The sequence below is a fragment of the Panthera onca genome, chromosome B4, assembly GCF_046562875.1.
Source record: "Panthera onca isolate mPanOnc1 chromosome B4, mPanOnc1 haplotype 2, whole genome shotgun sequence".
NCBI lineage: Eukaryota > Metazoa > Chordata > Mammalia > Carnivora > Felidae > Panthera > Panthera onca.
In genome coordinates this window covers 5,329,952-5,349,151 of record NC_138345.1, presented here as the reverse complement: position 1 = coordinate 5,349,151, position 19,200 = coordinate 5,329,952, and the positions used below count along the sequence as shown (strand labels likewise).

Here is a 19,200-nt window from a genome sequence, read left to right as displayed (position 1 = left end):
TACTGCTTTCCAGAGTGGCTGCACCAATTTGCATTCCCACCAACAGTGCAAGAGGGTTCCCGTTTCTCCACATCCTCTTCAGCATCTATAGTCTCCTGATTTGTTCATTTTGGCCACTCTGACTGGCATGAGGTGATATCTGAGTGTGGTTTTGATTTGTATTTCCCTGATAAGGAGCGACGTTGAACATCTTTTCATGTGCCTGTTGGCCATCCGGATGTCTTCTTTAGAGAAGTGTCTATTCATGTTTTCTGCCCATTTCTTCACTGGGTTATTTGTTTTTCGGAAGCCTCACAATTTTAAAAGGATATAACAAAAGGTGGGAGGAAAGGGAAAGTGGGATTTGGTGTAAAAATGATTTCCACCTCCATAATGATGGGGAAAAATATTTCGAGCTGATAAATTATAGAGATTGAAAATATGCATCTTCGTACAAAGGAACATAGTGACAAAAAAATATAATCAACTAAAATCTGGTGATTAAGAAAAGGGAGAAAAGAAAGAAATACCGTAGGGAGTCAACAGACAATCTAAAGAGATAGATGATTAAAGACATCAAGTAACATTATAATTACAATCACAGTAACAAACATGCAAACCTTTCAACTGATTAAAACATATGCACACAACTAGAAACAAAATCACAGAGTGAATTGTCTGGAAAGTTACAAAACAGAAAGCACAACAAAATAATATACTGGAACTGAGAGGGAACATCTTATGTGAATAAAAGTTAAATGTACTCAACGTGCTTATCTAAGAAACACAACTTCATATTCAAGCCCTAACCGTAACACAGCTTTATGTTACATATAAGAAAATGCATAAAATAGTCATTCAGAAAGCTTGAAAACACAAGAATGGAAGAGATATAACAGGAATACGCGAACAGAAAGATATTGGGGATCACAAACTTACTGATTTCAGGGCAAAAAGCATTAAATTAGATTAAGAAGAACATTCTAAAATGATAAGAGTTACAAGTCACAATGAAGAAAAAATAGGAGTATCTGCACGCTGAATAACATAATCTCATTGTGAATAGCAAACACTATAGGAGATATAAAAAGAATGAATAGTTAGAAATAATTGATGCAGTTCTTGCCAGACTCAGGGCACAAGAGGTAAGAGAGGACAGAGAAGATCTAAAAATAGAAATGATGTGGTAGATCTAATATATCAAAGTCTGTGTCCTGATCCTGAAACAGAGATTACATCTTTTCAAGTGTCCTTAGAACACTCGCAATTGGCCATATGTCAGGCCACAGGCAAAATCTTAAAATACCCCAGTAAGTAGAACCACATGGATGACATTATATGATCATAATTCTGTAAAACCAGAAATTAATGACAAAACAGAAAATAAAAGATTCCTATTACTTGAAAATGTAAATGCTTAGATAACATTCGGCTCAAAAAGGAAAACAAAAATGAAATAGAAAATGCCTGAAAAAAGTATGAAAGTGAAAATGACATATCAGAACCATGGGATTTAGCTAAATATTACACAGAGGAACACTCATGATTTTAAATGATCATATTAATTAAAGAGTTAGGATACACTAAATGAATTAAGCACCCATGGAAAGAAATTAGATCTAGAACAAAATATACCTTTGAGAAGAAGGATGTAATGGATAAAGATAAGAGCCTAAAATCACGGGATATAAAACAGAAAAATATAGAATTAAAAACTAAATCCAGGAGCTGATTGTTTGAAAGTAAATAGGTAAGCCATTAGCTAAACAAGAAAAAAAGAAGAAAGTACAAATGTACAAAATATGGAATAAAAGCAATTAGCTCCAGACACAGGAAAGTAAAGTTATATTAAGAGAAGACTTTGTTTGGCTTTATCAAATAAGTCAGAAAATCTGGATCAAGGAGTTAATTTGTAGGACAATATGGTTTCTTAAAATGGGCCTTAGACAAGTTATAAAATTTAAATAGACCAGGATGAGCCAGCACAGTAGCAATACCTAACAAACACACCCCAAAGAAAGCTATGGCCATTTTTGCTTAGGACTGTTAAAGTAAAAATCCTAAATAAAATATGGTATGGCATTAGGACAGAAATCCTCAGTCCTAGGGCGAGGCCCTGCCCAGTGCTGTGGGATCAGCCCTTGGCGAGAAGAGGAACATTCTGGCGGGAAGATAAACACGCTCAGGGCTGGAGTGCTCACTGAATTAGAATCCAAGCTTTGGAGGGTTTGTTTCCAGGGTTGGCTTGGGCACCTAGGTCTGTGGGGGTCAGCTCCATTTCAGAGGTGAGGATTTCCAAAGCTAGAGAGTCATTCCTACTCCAGATCGCTGGCTCAAATGGAATCAGGCTTGGATTCAAGGTCATACGTATGCACACAGCTGTGGAATCCCAAGGCTTCTCAAAGGGCCCTGTCGCTTCTAGGAGCCTGTGGCCAACCAGGTAGTATTTCAGCCTAGCAGAAGGAAAAGGGGTAGGAAAAAAGGACTAGACATATTGAAGAATTTGCTACAGGCAGGTAACATAACTAGGAAGAGGCAATGGTCATGGCATGAACCAAGGATGCGCACAACTCTAAGGAACATGCCCTTCACATGGGCAGGAGGGTGTGCAGTGATTGGGAAGTGGCGAGACGGAATTCTCAGTGGAAGGAACTTTGTTCCAGACATGCAGGCAATGGCTCAACCCAGCAGGAGATTAAGATCTCATTGGAGAGAGACAAGGTGGACCCGGGGCTTTCTCTCCATCCAGTCTGTGGCAGGAAGTGAGTAGACCAGACCGCAGGAGATAGCACTCATCCCTGAGGTTCACAGACATGGTGCACAGACGAAATAGACGTGAACAAATGTATTGATCCAGGGCCTGGGTGAATTTTTGAGAAGAAACCCCAAGAAGGGCCCATGATGGTCTGTGCACCTATTAATGCAGCCCACCAGCCAGCTAGCCATTCTCCCTGCATTTCTTTTCTTCTTCTTCTTTTCTTACTTGCCAGTCTGTTATTTACTTGAATGCAACTACAGGACCATGCAGGTTCCAGCTGACTGCACTGCCTCACGTATTAATCTTTCACCATGTCGGAAGAGGCAAGAACGTTCTCCGGGGTCTCTTGTAAGACCACCAATCCCATTCATGGGGGCTCCAACTTTCAAGGCCTAGCCACATCCCAAAGGCTCCACCTCCTAATACCATCACTGGGGATTAGGATTCAATGTATGAACTTGGGGAGGACACAAACACGCGGTCTGTAGCACCTGGTATTTTGCAGACTATGTTAGAAGCAACAAGGCCTGTAGAAATCATTTGGTATCATTGAAATAACTTTGAGGGCTCAAAGTGAAAACCAAGCCAGACCATTAGCAGAGAATGGGAGTGACCAGCAGCTCAGAGCCTGGAAATAAGAAGGCAAATCTTCCCATTCTGCATCTTACAAAACTGGCACCAAGCAAGGATCCACATAACCCAAGAGAGGTCCCAAGAGAGGTAGATTTCTACAAGGAAACAGATCGTTCTCTTGGCTGCTATGGTTAGCCAACTCTTTCGATTTTTTGGCAAGTACTAAATATGTGCGTGATCCAGAATCCTCCTTGTGTAGGACTTATTATTTACTTAAACAACTGGCATTCTACTTACATTACTGCACCTTGATCCTCAGGTGACATGGTGCAGAATTACATTCATCAGATATTCCCCATAAAGGTTGTTTGAGAAAAAAGCAATGAGAGTGTCTTAGCTCAGGCTGCTATCACAAAATATCACAGACGTGGTGGCTTAAACAACAGACATTGATTTTTTTGGTCATGATTCTGGAGGCTGGAAGTCTAAAATCAAAATGCTGGCAGATTCGGTTCTTGGTGAGAAGGCCCACTTCCTGGCTTGTAGGTGGCCGCCATCTTGCTGTATGATGGAGAGAGCGAGCCTTGGTTTCTTTCTCTTCATATAAGGATAATAATTCCTAAAACCAAAGCAAGAGATGTCACAATTCCGGATGTTAAGCTGCATTACAAACCTGTAATCATCAAGACAGTATGGTCCTGGCACAAAAACAGACACATAGATCAATGGAACAGAAGAGAGAACCCAGAAATGGATGCATAAATGTATGGCCAACTAATCTTTGACAAAGCAGGAAAGACAATCCAATATAAAAAAGACAGTCCCTTCAGCAAATGGTATTGGGACAACTAGGCAACGACATGCAGAAGAATGAACCTGGACCACTTTCTTACACCATACACAAAAATAAATTCAAAATGGATGAAAGACCTAAATGTAAGACAGGAAACTATAAAAATCCTAGAGGAGAAAACAGGCAGCAACCTCTTTGACCTCGGCCACAGCAATGTCTTACTAGACATATCTCTGGAGGCAAGGAAAACAAAAGCAAATATAAACTACTGGGACTTCATCAGGATAAAAAACTTCTGCACAGCAAAGGAAACAATCAACAAAAATGAAAGGCAACCAGCAGAATGGGAGAAGATATTTGCAAATAACATATCAGATAAAAGGTTAGTATCCGAAATCTATAAAGAACTTACCAAACTCAACACCCAAAAAACAAATAATCCAGTGAAGACATGGGCAGAAGACACGAATAGACACTTTTCCAAAGAATACATTCAGATGGCTAACAGACACATGAAAAAATGCTCAACATCACTCATCATCAGGGAAATACAAATCAAAACCACAATGAGATACCACCTTATTCCAGTCAGAATGGCTAAGATTAACAACTCATGTTGGCGAGGATGCAGAAAAAGGGGAACGCTTTGGCACTGTTGGTGGGAATGCAAACTGGTGTAGCCGCTCTGGAAAACAGTATGGAGGTTCCTCAAAAAGTTAAAAATAGAGGGGCGCCTGGGTGGCTTGATCGGTTAAGCGTCCGACTTCGGCTCAGGTCATGATCTCATGGTCCGTGAGCTCGAGCCCCGTGTCAGGCTTTGTGCTGACAGCTCAGAGCCTGGAGCCTGTTTCAGATTCTGTGTCTCCCTCTCTCTCTGCCCTCCCCTGTTCATGCTCTGTCTCTCTCTGTCTCAAAAATAAATAAACGTTAAAAAAAATTTTTTAAAAAGTTAAAAATAGAACTACCCTAAGACCCAGAAATTGCACTACTAAGTATTTATGCAAAGGATACAAAAATGCTGATTCGAAGGGGTACATTGACCCCAATGTTTATAGCAGTGCCATCAACAATAGCCAAATTATGGAAAGAGTCCAAATGTCCATCGACTGATGAATGGATTAAGAAGATGTGGTATATAGGGGCGCCTCAGTGGCTCAGTAGGTTGAGCATCTGACTTCAGCTCAGGTCGTGATCTCATGGCTCATGAGTTTGAGCCCCACGTCAGGCTCTGTGCTGACAGTTCAGAGCCTGGCACCTACTTCAGAATCTGTGTCCCCATCTCTCTTTGCCCCTCCCCTGCTCATGCTCTGTTTCTCTCTCTCAAAAATAAGTAGACATTAAAAAATTTTTAAAGAAGGTGATATATATATATATATATATCTCAAACCTAATTGCCTCCCAAAGACCCCACCTCCTGATACCATCCCATTGGGGGTTCGGGCTTCAACATGTGACTTGGAGACACACACACATGTAGTCATTAACAGAGCGTACAAGAAGAACCACACTTCTCGGGGGCTCTGAAAACTTCTGGATGCTGCCTTGTGAGGGGGTGAGGGAGAAGTAGGAAGCATGGGCTAGCTGGGCTGCTGTCTCCGTCCTGGAGTCTAGCGTGGGCCGGGTGTGGGGGTTGAGGTCCCATGGAGTTTTCCTGTAGGGAACAGGGCCACGAGCGGCATGATATTGAGAGAAGATCAGAGCCCGTTGTCTCTCGGGAAACACTGAGTGGGAGGGAGTGACATCCATAATGGAGCATGAGGAACTTTCCACCTGTAAAATGCTGTCTTATGCCCTTAAAAGGAAGATGTGCTGATGATCTACTTTTTGTTGTTGTTGTTCAAAGTGTCTAGAATAGGGTCCACTGGCTTTTCGTTACCTCACGCATACACTGGGTGGGGGAGAAGAAGGACTGGCTTTTTTGGGGGTGACACTTTTGACAATTCTGTGTGTTTGTAGTGCAGTGGACCCTGAACAATTTGAGGGGTAGGCGAGCCAACCGCACCCTCACCCCGCACACTTGGGAATCTGCATACAACTTTGGACTCCCAGAAAACCTAACTACCAAGAGACTCCAGTTGACTGGAAGCCTGACTGGTAACATAAACAATCGAGGAACACATACTTTGTGCGTTCTGTGTATTATATACTGTATTCTTACAGTAAAGTAAACTAGAGAAAGCAAAATGTTATGCAGAAAATCATAAAGGGGGTGCCTGACTGGCTCAGTCGGTAGAGGACGCGGCTCTTGGTCTCGGGGTCGTGAGTTCGAGCCCCACGCAGGACATAGAGATTACTTTTTAAAAAATTAAAGAAATAAACGAGGAAGAGAAAAGACATTCACAGTGTCGTACTTATCTTTTAAAAACCACGCAAGTGGACCCATGTAGTTCAAACCTATGTTGCAAGACCAGGTGTGTGATTCCTTTTCCACCTGACCCTCCACGAGGTGAACTTACTCTCCCAAGGGCATGGGTAGCAAGCGCAGTGAGGAGGTGCACACACACACACACACCTGATTGCATAGCCAGTGCTCTGTCTCAGCAGCGCCGAGGGAAAAAGGGGGCTCTGGCCAAGCTCTCAGGCCAAATTAAAATGTGGTTCATGAAAAAGGAGACGGGAAGTCATTGATGAACTAGGATAGGTTCACTGAACATTTAAGAAAGAAAGCAGCCTCACTGAGTGCCTCTGATAGTTTCTGGCTCTCTACCAAGCTCTGAGGGAAAGGGGCCCTGAGAACAAAGGCAGAGTCTAGACTGTGTCTCCCCACCCCCTGATCAAAGCACAGGTAGGTGTGCAAAAGCCCTGAGTCTGAAGTGCACAGCCCTCAGGACCCACCGAGTGGAATTGGCTGTGTACCAAGCCTCCCTGCTTGGCAGGAAGGGTCTGCTCAGCTGGTTATTTGCGACCACCCCCTCTTTTCTTCTGGTTGGACTTCTGTGCATTTCCAAATCATAACATCCCATGTTTATGGACAACTTTTTGGCTTACAGACCGCAGATGTAATCGCCTTCATTGTTTGCGAATCTTCTAGTTTAATTCTCAGGAGGACATCTTTTTTTCCCCCTCATTGCTATGCATATTAGAAATGTCATTCTAAGGGTGCCTGCGTGGCTCAGTCTTAAGCATCCAACTTCGGCTCAGGTTTGTGACTTCGAGCCCTGTGTCGGGCTCTGTGCTGTGTTGACAGCTCAGAGCCTGAATCGTGCTTCAAATTCTGTGTCTCCCTCTCTCTCTGTCCCTCCCCTGCTTGTACTTCTCTCTCTCTCTCTCTCTCTCTCTCTCTCTCTCAAAACTGCATAAACATTTAAAAAATTAAAAAAAAAAGAAACATCATTCTAGGGGTGCACGGGTGGCTTAGCCGGTTGAGCGTTCAACTTCAGCTCTGGTCATAATCTCACAATGGGTTCGAGCCCCGCGATGGGCTCTGTGCTGACAGCTCAGAGCCTAGAGCCTGTTTCGAATTCTGTGTCTCCTTTTCTCTCTCTCTGCCCTTCCCTGCTTGTACGTGCTCTCTCTCTCTCAAAAATAATTAATAAACATTAAAAAAAAAGAAACATCATTCTGTCTTCCACTTCCTGTCAAAGGTAACTAATACTACCTTTATTTTACAAACTGAGAATCGGAGGCTTAACACGATGGAGGAGTATAGCCCAGGCCATGCAATTAGCAGGCAAGATAAACAAATTGTGGAGATTCTGAAGAGGGATGAGACAAGAGGCTTGTCTTGGGGTTGGAGTGGAAGGACGGCGGGGAGGACAGTCCAGGCTGAAGGCAAACATACCTAGTGACACCTAGCAAAACAAGCTGGGAGGTTTTTCTCCAGCAGTGCTCAGCAGCCTGGAGCAAGGAGGGCAGAAAGTGGATGGCAGGATTAATGGAACACTGGAAAAGAGCAGGTCAGGTGTCCTAGAGACACAGGACGTGAGGGAGACGCTTGGGCCGGCAGGAAATGAAACAGCAGGTAGGACAACAGAGCTGGGGGAGGGTCCAGAGGTGAGGAAGCAGAGGCTGGGTGCACTGAAAGGAAACAAGCTGATAAAATGACAGTTTGATCAAAATTCTAATTTGGTCAAGAAGAGTCATTGCCAGGGACTGTGCACGTGTGTGTAGTAATCCTTTTGGTCTACCACGGACGAGGGTTTCTTTTTACATTTATAGATCTCTAAGTAGTTTTCTCCATTTCGTAGAAACATGTTTTGGTTTTCTCCTCACATTTTTTTCTCAAGTCGATCTCTACAGTTGTTTCTGCTCTGTGATGTTCATAATAGCAGAAGTCTAGAAACAAATGGCTTGGTCAATAATAAAGACTCAGTAAAATTTGGGGCACCTGGGTGGCTCAGTCACCCAGTTAAGCATCTGACTTCAGCCCAGGTCATGATCTCACGGTCTGTGAGTTCGAGCCCCGCAGCCTGGACCCTGCTTCAGATTCTGTGTCTCCCTCTCTCTCTGCCTCTCCCCAACTCATGCCCTCTTTCTCTCAAAAATAAATAAAACTTGAAAAAAAAGACTCCGTAAAATTCAATTACGTATAAATGACAATTTATATGGAAGGATCCCATTTTTGTTTCAAAAATAAGTATATATATACAGGGAAAGTATCTAAGTATTATTTGCCAATATAGGTTTCTCCAGACAGGTGGGATTACAGCAGCACTTTATTTATGTTTTTTGCTTATTTGTATATTTTCCCAGTAAAGTATTTTTCAAGTTTGCAGAATTTTCTGAATTAGAAAACAATTTTTGATTCATCTTCTACCAACTGATGTCTTGTTTGACCAGATTTTCCATGAGTTTTTAATTATTTTGATATATTGGAAACTACTCTTCTCAATAAGAAATTTACTTTTTTAAAAAAATGTTTATTTTTGAGAATGAGACAGAGCGCAAGCAGGGGAGGGGCAGAGAGAGAGGGAGACACAGAATCTGAAACAGGCTCCAGGCTCTGAGCTGTCGGCACAGAGCCCGATGCGGGGATCAAACCCACGAACCACGAGATCATGAACTGAGCCAAAGTCGGATGCTTAACCAACTGAACCACCCAGGCACCCCAGAAATTTACCTTTTAAGGGGTGCCTGGGTGGCTCAGTCAATTAAGTGTCCAATTCTGGGTTTCAGCTCAGGTCTTGATCTTTCGGTTTTATGGGTTTAAGCCCACTAGTTGGGCTCTGAACTGGCAGCGAGGAGCCTGCTTTGGATTCTCTCTCTCCCTCTGTCTGCTCCTCCCCTATTCATGCTGCCTCTATCTCTCTCAAAATAAATAAATAAACTTTTAAAAATTAAAAAAAGAAATTTATTTTTTAAAAGCCATAATTTCTGTGCACATTTTATGACTTTCATGTGGATATTTTTTTAGATGCTGAATTTACATATGCATTCACCTAAAGTGGTCAATAAAACTACGAACTGTCTTTATCAATTTCCATCACTGACTTTCCCGCTCTTCAAGCAACCAGACCCAGAGCTTGATCTGTGAGCAAGTGACTCCATGGAGGTCTGTTATCTTTTCTATCATGTCGTTTGGTACCATCCCCAGAGTGCTTGGGCAGAAGCAAGCCTTGCTCCACAGCTTTGATCATGAGTACAGCTTTGAGTGACAACCTTAATGTGGTCTTCAATGTGTGATCAGGTCTTCAAAACCAGATCAGTGGCTTACGTGGCAGGATCGGGAAATGAGTTTATCTGTGATCAGAGGGTTTCGAGGGATTAGTAACCCTTTCAAGTTATACTCTTCCTCCGTGGAGAGAAGCATTGCAGAGAGTAGTGGTGACAACCCAGCATGGAGGTAAGACATCCACAGAAACGTAGACAGCCAGTGATGACCTATGCTGGGGATTTTAACATAAATCACCTCTCTTTTATCTTGAAATACTCATTGAGACGGATGTTGTTACAAACAGGAAACTGAGGCTCAAGTAATGTGCTGAAGTTACACAGTTAGAAAGTAGCTGAACTGTGATGAAGGCCCAGGTCTGGTTTACTGTCTTTAAAGTCTGTATGCTTTTTTTTTGTAAGTTTATCTATTCATTTTTTGGGGGGAGGTGGCAGAGAAAGAGAGGGAGAGAGAGACTCCCAAGCAGACTCTACAGTGTCAGTGCCTGATGTGGGGCTTGAACCCACAAACTGTGAAATCATGACCTGAGCTGAAACCAAGAGTCTGGTGCTTAACCGACTGAGCCACCCAGGCACCTCAACATGCTTTTTATTATAATAAGCTGCCTCCTGACCAGAAGGTAATTTACCTAAGGGCAATGCTACACCAGATAAGCCTCTGGTGCTCTGTTACTCTGCAGTTTAGTCTCCACACTCCATTGGAGCCCTCCTGTTCTTCCCACTCTGACAGATGATGCCATTTTTCAAGCACTTTCTATATAGCAGGCTCTGAGCTGAATGATTTGCATACATTATCTAATTTATCCTTCATAAGAGCCCTAGAAGGTAGCTATCATCAGCCCCACTTATGATGAAGAAATGGCAGCTGAGAGAATTTGCCCAAGGTTTTAAATATATGAACCCAGAGCTCCTTGATTCCAAAACATGTTCTCTTAAACTCTATGCTTTACTCCACTAATCAAAGATGCACAGAGACCAGGCTCACTGTGACATCCATGTCTGTGTGGTGAAAAATACTTTTAAGTCTGACATAACACTTTATTTCTAACATTGCAGTAGGACTTAAAATTCTTGGATGGCTCCTTTGATTTTACTGAGTTCTATCTTGGAATTTCTGAGCCCAGTTTCTTAGAAACTTATCCAAGATCAATATGATGGTTAAGATATTTATATATATAATATTATATATATATAATATTATATATATAATATATATAATTTATATATATAATATATAACAATATATAATTTGTCGTCAAATTGGTTTCCATACAACACCCAGTGCTCATCCCAACCAGTGCCCTCCTCAATGCCCATCACCCACTTTCCCCTCTCCCCCACCCCCCATCAACCCTCAGTTTATTCTCGGTATTTAAGAGTCTCTTATGGTTTGCCTCCTTCCCTTTCTGTCATTTTTTTTCTTCCTTCCCCTCCCCGCTGGTCTTCTGTTAAGTTTCTCAGGATCCACATATGAGTGAAAACATATGGTATCTGTTTTTCTCTGCCTGACTTATTTCACTTAGCATAACACTCTCCAGTTCCATCCATGTTGCTACAAATGACCATATTTCATTCTTACTCATTGCCAAGTAGTATTCCATTGTATATATAAACCACATCTTCTTTATCCATTTGTCAGTTGATGGACATTTAGGCTCTTTCCATAATTTGGCTATTGTTGAAAGTGCTGCTATATGGGGCGCCTGGGTGGCTTGGTCGGTTAAGTGTCCGACTTCAGCTCGGGTCATGATCTCACGGCCCATGAGTTCGAGCCCCGCGTCGGGCTCTGTGCTGACAGCTCAGAGCCTGGAGCCTGTTTCGGATTCTGTGTCTCCCTTTCTCTCTGCTCCTCCCCTGTTCATGCTCTGTCTCTCTCTGTCTCAAAAATAAATAAACGTTAAAAAAAAATTAAAAAAGAAAGTGCTGCTATAAACATTGGGGTACAAGTGCCCCTGTGCATCAGCATTCCTGTATCCCTTGGGTAAATTCCTAGCAGTGCTATTGCTGGGTCATAGGGTAGATCTATTTTTAATTTTTTGAGGAACCTCCACAATGTTTTCCAGAGCAGCTGCACCAGTTTGCATACCCACCAACAGTGCAAGAGGGTTCCCGCCAGAAACTAAGAATTTTATTTAACTTTGAGTATCAAAGCCTAGGCTGAATGAGCCCTCCAGTTTTAAAAGGGCAAAGTAGAGTTGGCACTGATATTTATCTTCCCAGATGTTTACCTGAAGCTGCAGACAGGATCAGAAATGGAAGTGCAAACTCCATCTTTAAGTGGAATGCACCCTCCAGCTCTGGACACTGGGGAAGTGTTGTCAGAAGGCTGCAGGGAAAGAAAAACAGCACAGGATAAACCTCCTGGCACTCAACATCTCAGATGCCCCAAGAACACAGCTCTCTAGAGTAAGAGGCTTACCTTGATGAGCAACACCAACATTCCTTTCTTTGAACCAGTAGAAATGAAACTTAGCAGAAGCAGAGGAGGTGGGGTGGCTGAGGAAAAGCATTTTTGCAGGAAGCTGTGAGGGAAACTCTGAGGCAGAGTAGAGGGAAGAAACACCTTGCAGCTTCCAATAGAGAGAAATAAAGTTTAAAGAAAAGAACACAAAGAAGAAGTTAAACTTTCACTCTTCGCAGACAACATGAGACTCTATGTGGATAACCTGAAAGACTCCACCGAAAAACTGCAAGAAATGATACACAAATTCAACAAAGCTGCAGGATATAAAATCAATGTACAGAAATCTGTGGCATTTCTGTACACCAATAATGAAGCAGCAGAAGGAGAAACCAAGGAATCAATCTCATATACAATTGCACCAAAACCCATAAAATACCTAGGAATAAACCTAACTAAAGAAGTAAAAGATCTGTACTCTGAAAAGTATAGAAAGTTTATGAAAGATATTGAAGAAGACACAGAGAAATGGAAAAACATTTCATGTTCATGGATCGGAAGAACAAATATTGTCAAAATGTCGATACTACCCAAAGCAATCTACACATTCAGGGCAATCGCTATCAAAATAACACCAGCATTCTTCACAAAGCTAGAGCAAACAATCCCGAAATTTGTATGGAACCAGAAAAGGCCCCGAATAGCCAACGTAATGTTGAAAAAGAAAACCAAATCTGGAGGCATCACAATTCCAGACTTCTGCACAGTGAAGGAAATAATCAACAAAACTAAGAGGCCCAACAGAATGGGAGAAGATATTTGCAAATGACATATCAGATAAAGGGTTAGTGTCCAAAATAAATAACTTATCAAACTCAGCACCCAAAAAACAAATAATCCAGTGAAGACATGGGCAGAAGACACAAATAGACACTTTTCCAAAGAAGACACCCAGATGGCCACCAGAGACATGAAAAGATGTTCAACATCACTCATCATCAGGGAAATACAAATCAAAACCACAATGAGATAGCACCTCACAACTGTCAGAACGGCTAAAATGAACAATTCAGGAATCAACAGATGCTGGTGGGGATGTGGAGAAAGGGGAACACTTCTGCACTGTTGGTGGGAATGCAACTGGTGCAGCTGCTCTGGAAAACAGTATAGAGGTTCCTCAAAAAATTAAAAATAGAGCTACCCTATGACCCAGCAATGCACTACTAGGTATTTATCCAAAGGATACAAAAATGATGATTCGAAGGTACATATGCACCCCAATCTTTTTAGCAGTGTATCAACAACAGCCAAATTATGGAAAGAGCCCTGAATGTCCATCAACTGACAAATGGATAAAGAAGATGTGATACACACGCATGTGCGCGCGCGCGCGCGCACACACACACACACACACACACACACACACACACACACACACAATGGAATATTACTAGGTGATCAAAAAGAACAAAATCTTGGGGCACATGGGTAGCTCAGTCAGTTAAATATCCAACTTCAGCTCAGGTCATGATCTCTCGGTTCATAAGTTCGAGCCCTACATCGGGCTCTGTGTTGACAGCTCAGAGCCTGGAGCTGCTTCAGATTCTGTGTCTCCCTCTCTCTCTGCCCCTCCCCCGCTCAGGTTCTGTCTCTCAAAAATAAATAAACATTAAAAAAACAAATTAAAAAAAGAATGAAATCTTACCATTTGCAACAATGGAACTAGAGGGTATTGTGCTAAGTGAAATAAGTCAGTCATAGAAGGACAAATTTATGATTTCACTCATATGTGGAATTTAAGAAACACAACAGATGAACATAGGGGAAGGGAAGGAAAAATAAGATAAAAACAGAGAGGGAGGCAAACCATAAGAGACCCTTAACTACAGAGAACAAACTGAGGGTTGCCAAAGGTGTGTTGGGTGGGGGGACAGGCTAAATGGGGGATGAGCATTAAGAAGGGCCCATGTTGGGGTGAGCTCTGGGTGTTATATGTAAGTGATGAATCACTAAATTCTACTCCTGACACCATTATTACACTATATGTTAACTAATTTAGATTTAAATAAAATTTAAAAAAGAATTAAAAAAAGAAAAGAACAGACTCCAACCCATGCCTAAGAATTTCTGCTCTTCTGGCCCCTGGCCCCAGGATATTCCTGACCCAAGCCCCCTGTGAATGTCTTGCTTAAAAAAGACTTGACTCATTGAAGTTGTTACAAAAACAGAAAATGTCCCTAACACAGAACAATACAAAGTTATAACAAAAAAAAGGAAGAAAGTAAAATTAACTGAGAAATATATTGTGCTATATAACTGATGAGTCTGGACCTAATGTATTGCCATGAATTTTTAAAATGTGATAAAATATTGGCCTCTGTAAATAAGAACCCAAAGCAGAGATTTAAAGGAAGATATGATGGGGGAAAAGACATGAAACCTAGGCAGCTTTTGCTCAGGAAATTAGCACAAAGGTTTCAGTGGAAATGGCATGTCTGATAACAGACCAGCTGAAAACACAAAGACTGAGAAAAGTTAGCAAAACTAAACGGATGGGAACGGTTATAATTTTGGAGCACTGTCTCGGTGGGTTGCAATGGTATGCCAGGGGAAGGGAATGTACCAGCTGCCATGAGGTGGAAGGTATTTGAGAAGTTCAAGGAAGGGCGCCTTGGGTGGGTCATCAGTTGAGAGTCTGACTGTTGATTTTGACTCAGGTCATGATCTCCCAGTTCATGGGTTCAGGCCCCACATCCAGCTCTGTGCTTGTAACATGGACCTGCTTGGGATTCTCTCTCTCTTTCTCTCTCTTCCCCTCCCCAGCTCTCTTTCTCTCTCACTCTCTTTCTCCCTCCCTCAAAAATAAATAAACGTTTAAAAAATTTCGGGGAAATAGGATCTATAAGGACAATGAGATTAGATGTGTCTAAGTCCATTTGAGCTAGTATAACAAAATACCATAGACTGTGGCCACCTTATAAAGAACAGAAATTTATTTCTCACAGTTCTGGAGGTTTGTAAGTCCAAGATCAAGGTGCTGGTGATTCTGTGTCTGGTGAGGGCCAACTCCTTGGTTCATAGATGGCCATCTTCTTGCTGAGTCCTCAGATGGCAGAAGGTGTTAGGAGACTCTCTGGAGTCTTCTTTATAAGGACACTAATCCCATTCATGAGGGCTCTACCCTCATGACCCAATCACCTCCCTCTGCTAATATCATCACCTTTGGGGTTATGGAGCATACAAACATTCAGACCATAGCAAATGGCTATTGCTAGATTTCATCAGTATTTTTACAAGGAACAAATAACAGCATGTGGGCATTTAACAAGCAACTGAAAGACATGTTTGAGAGCCAGAGAAATTTCCCAGTAGCTTACAAAGGGGCTCTTATCTCCTAAGTGGAAGGGTAGAGAACACCGGAAACTATGCCCAGCCAGCATTCCCCCTTGTTTTAAGACAATGCAAAGACCTTTTCTCCACATGACAGAATCATCTCTCTATGTCCCCCTAGCCCTTAGACTCTATCTAGGGTTGAGGAGCAGCATAAACCAGTCGGGGATTTTGTCCCCCCTGGAATGCCATATTCCAACAGCAATCTCCATAACTCTGCAGCTCAGGCTTGCATGGCTGCCTGTCCACCCCACCCCATCTACTCATTGTGATAACTGCACCTCCTCATCCCAGACTCCCCTGACCCCTTGTCTTCTGGTGCTTAAGAGCTGGCACCTGACTTCTATTACAAGGGCCCCCATGGCTGTAAGTGAGCCTAGCTGGGCAGCCAGCACAGGTGCTACTCAGTTTGTACCATCAGAAGAAACAAAGGATGGTTGACCAGCTGTCTGAGGGAAGACATCCTCACAAAAATTCATCATGCTTTGCCCAATCTCCAGATCTGAGCCAGGTATCAGACCCCAGAACCCATTAACAGAGGAGGCTCATTCCCCAGGAAGAAGAGCACACCATCACCAGCACACAGAGTAATAATGCCCCAGCCCTCCACCCAAGGAAACTGTGGTCCCTTACTTAGGCGGCTGTGCTAGGGAAAGAGAACAAAAAATGTTGAGGATTCTTGTTGACATTGACACCTGGAGACTTGAAGGGTTATCATGGCTCCCTTGTGTAAGTTGGGGTATAAGAGAACATCACATGGAGTCCTGACCAAGGTCCACCTACATGGACCCACTCAGTGGTCCATTTTCCCAGTTTCTGAATGTGTGATTTACACTAATGTACATGAGAGCTGGCAAGCTCCCCACTTTGGTTCCTTGGCCTGAGTTGAGGGCTAGTAGAGTGGGAAAGGTTGAAAGATGATTCTGAAGCTCCCTCTTCCCAGGCCAAGATAGAAAGCAATACTGTACCCCAGGGAATAGGAAGGGTGGCAAAGGTCAGTGCCATGCATAAGGATCTAAAGCAGGAGTTGGGAAATATTTTAGGATTTACAGGTCATACAGTTTCTGGTACAAGCATTTGTCTTTGCTATAACGGCAAAAAGCAGCTATGGAAAATATGTGAATGAAATAATGTTTCTGAGTTTGAATAAAACCGTACTTACGAGCACTGAAATTTGAGCTTCGTGTAACTTCTGTGTGTCACAAAATATTATTTTCTTTTTTTATTTAAAAAAAAATTTTAATGTGTATTTATTTTTGAGAGAGAGAGTGAGACAGAGCATGATTGGGGGAGGGCCAGAGAGAGGGAGACAAAATCGGAAGCAGGTTCCAGGCTCTGAGCTGTCAGCACAGAGCCTGATGCAGGGCTCGAACCACAAACCGTGAGAACATGACCTGAGCTGAAGCCGGACGCCCAACAGACTGAGCCACCCAGGGTCCCCAAAATATTATTCTTCTTTTGATTTTTTTTCTCAGCCGTTTAAAATAGTAAAAACCATTCTTAGCTTGCAGGTTGTACAAAACAGGCAGTAGGTCAGATTTGGCCCACGGGCCATAGTTTGTGAACCCCTGATCTAAATGATGCAAGGTGGTAGTCTCATATTTCTATTAAATTCGCCAGTCTGACCTCAGAAAACATCATACAGATCCTGAATAACAATGGTAGACTACTCATGAAGTGCCGAGAATGGGAGATAAACCCCGAAAATATTCTGGAGAATTCTGTGGATTCGCACAAATGTGTAAGGACATGAGTCTACAACTATAGTGTCATACAGAGTAGTTTCGCTGCTCTAGAAGTCCTCCTTGCTCTGCCTGTTGGTTCCCCACCCCCAACCCCTGGCAACCACTGATGCTTCTATTGTCTCAGTTCTGCCTTTTCCAGAATGTCATACAGCTGGAATCATACAGTATGGAGCCTTTTCGGATTGGCTTCTTACGCTTAGCAATCCGCATTGAAAGGTTCTTCTATGTCTTTTCATGGCTCGATAGCTCATCTCTTCTCAGTGCTGAATAACATTCCATTGTCTGGATGGACCACAGTTTGTTTATCCCTCTACTTACTGGAGAACATCATGGTTGCTTCTAAGTTTTGGCAATTATGAATAAAGCTGCTATAAATATATGTGTGCAGGTTTTTGTGTGGGCATAGCTTTTCTACCCTTGTGGGTAAATACCGAAGAGTGTGATTGCTGTTTTTTTATGGCAAGAGTGTATTTACTTTTGGAAGTGTGAGTTTTGGCAGGTTATGTCTTTCAAGGATGTGGTCCATTTTATCTAGTCTATAAAATTTGTGCGCATAGAGTTGTTCAGAGGATTCCTTCATTATCCTTTTAATGTTCCTGTTGGTTATGATGTCCCCTTTCATTTCTAATATTAATATTAAAAAATTTAACATTAATTCATTTTTGAGAGACATTGAGAGAGAGACAGAGACAGAGTGCGATTGGGAGAAGGGCAGAGAGAGAGGGAGACACAGAATCTGAAGCAGGCTCCAGGCTCTGAGCTGTCAGCACAGAGCCCGACGTGGGGCCCGAAATCACTGACCTCGAGACCATGATGTGAGCTGAAGTGGGATGTTCAACCAACTGAGCCACCCAGGCGCCCCTCTGATATTAATACTTTTTGTCTTCCCTCTTTTTTTCTTAGCCTGGTTAGAAGCTCATTGATTTTATTGATCTTTTCAAAGAACCAGCTTTTGGTTTCATTGATTTCCTGTTTTCAACTTCATTGATATCTACTCTAATTCTTATCATTTTTTTCCCTTCTGTTTCCATTAGCCTTAAATTGCTCTCCGTTCTCTAGGTTTCTAAGGCAGAAACTTACACAATTGATTTTAGACCTTTCTTCTTTTCTAATATATTCACTCAATGCTATCAATTTCCCTCAAAGCACTCCTTTCTTTGCATCCCACAAATTTGGTAAGTTGTGTTTTAATTTTAACTTGGTTCAAAATATTTTAAAATTTCTCTTGAGATTTCTTCTTGCAACTACGTGCTACTTAGGTATGTGTGTGGTTTAATCTCCACATATTTGGGGGGGGGGAGGATTTCCAGTTATCTTTCTGTTACTGATTTCTAACTTAATTCCATTGTATGGTTTCTACTTTTTAAAAAATTTGTTAACATGTGTTTTATGGCCCAGAACGTGTGTTTGATGTGACCTTGAGAAAAATGTGTATTTCGCTGTTGTTGAATGAAGTGGTCTTCAAATCCTTACATCCAGTTGATGGAAGGTATTGTTAAGTTCAGCTAGGTCCTTACTGATTTTCTGCTTGCTGAATCCATTTCTGAGAGAGGAAATCTCTCTATCCATAACTGTGATAGGGGTTTCATCTATAAGCCTTGTGATTCTATCAGCTTTTGACTCACATGGTTTAATGCTGCTGTTAGGTGCAAACACGTTAAGAACTGTTACATTTTCTTGGAGAATTGACCCCTTTTATCATTATGTAATGCCCTCCTTTATTCTGACAACTTTCCTTGCTTTGGAGTCTACTCTGTCTGTAATTAATACAGCTACTCCTGATTTCTTGGATTAGTGTTAGCAGGGTGTATTTTTCTCCATCCATTTACTTCTAACCTATATGTATCTTTATATTTAAAGTGGGTTTCTTACAGACAATATAAAGTTGGAAGGCTTTTGATCTAGTTTCGAAAACTTCGAAGACAGAGGTGTTGAAAATATTTAGCTGTTG

The 19,200-nt window shown here is 42.0% G+C and overlaps 1 long non-coding RNA gene across 1 annotated transcript in view; it reads left to right on the top strand.

Moving 5' to 3' along the window:
- Positions 1–19,200, top strand: part of LOC132695125 (uncharacterized) — a 37,577-nt gene that overhangs the window by 1,063 nt on the left and 17,314 nt on the right. The window lies entirely within an intron of this gene.